Source organism: Malus sylvestris, chromosome 8, assembly GCF_916048215.2.
Source record: "Malus sylvestris chromosome 8, drMalSylv7.2, whole genome shotgun sequence".
Classification (NCBI taxonomy): domain Eukaryota; kingdom Viridiplantae; phylum Streptophyta; class Magnoliopsida; order Rosales; family Rosaceae; genus Malus; species Malus sylvestris.
The window spans coordinates 16,597,984-16,598,965 of record NC_062267.1 but is presented as its reverse complement, the minus strand read 5'-3'; the positions used below and the strand labels follow the sequence as shown (position 1 = coordinate 16,598,965).

At 34.6% G+C, this 982-nt stretch overlaps 1 pseudogene; it reads left to right on the top strand.

Moving 5' to 3' along the window:
• The first annotated feature begins 246 nt into the window (after positions 1-246).
• On the top strand, positions 247-352 carry LOC126633636 (small nucleolar RNA R71; annotated as a pseudogene).
• The last annotated feature ends 630 nt before the right edge of the window (positions 353-982 follow it).

Genomic DNA, 982 nt, shown 5'->3' with positions numbered 1-982 from the left:
AAATCAAGCTTCTTTTCCAAACCAGCCACCTGCAATGCAAGATCATTATTAGAGCTCATTTCATACACTCCAACTCATATACCTCTTGTATCTTTGTGTTTAGCACTAGATCCCAACATCTCATAGATATTATATGACTCTTGAGCATTCTTTTTCTTCAAAGCTCCACCTGCTGCATTGTCAACAGTAGATTGACATGTTTGGGTTAATCTATCATAAAAAAATTGCATTTGTAAGAAAAAAGGTAACCCATGGTGTGGACATTGAGCAAAAGCCCTTTAAAATGCTCCCAACATTCATTGAAAGGTTCTCCATCATATTGTGTAAAGTTGAAGATTTGCCTTCTCAAAGTAGTTGTCTTTCGAGTAGAGAAAAATTTCTTCAAAAATTTCTTAGCTACGGCATCCCAAGTAGTGAGCGAACCAGGTGCTAAAGCCATTAACCAACCCTCGCTGATCTAGAAGATTGATCGTCCTCTTCTTCACGATTAATTTGAGCACTAGTTGATAGAAAGTTCTCAAAAGTGTTGCTCTTTATATGTTCAAGTCTTTGGCCTATCTTAGTAAGTTTATCGGACATATACTACCTAAGAAATAGAAAGAAAAAAAATGAAATTTAGAAATCTAAACTAAAAATGAAAATAGATAAGGTTTGAAGAACAAGCAATTATAGGGGGCTAAAATCAGTCCCAAGCAACGATGCCATAATTTTGTTGTGTTCCTTCCGAGTACAATAAATGGTTAGTATAATGGCACAAGTAAGGGTATCAAACCACAGGGACTGATTAGACCTTTATAAATTACTAGCCTTGAAAGAACTCTAACTAAACAATGAAAATAACAAATTGAATGTAGGTTTTGTGCTGTTAATAAGAATAACTAAAAATGCAAGAAAAATGTAACAATGAATGATATGTTGATTAAGAAACGATGAGGATGGGTCCAGGGATTTCGAGTTTACCATTACAAAACCAATTCCATGT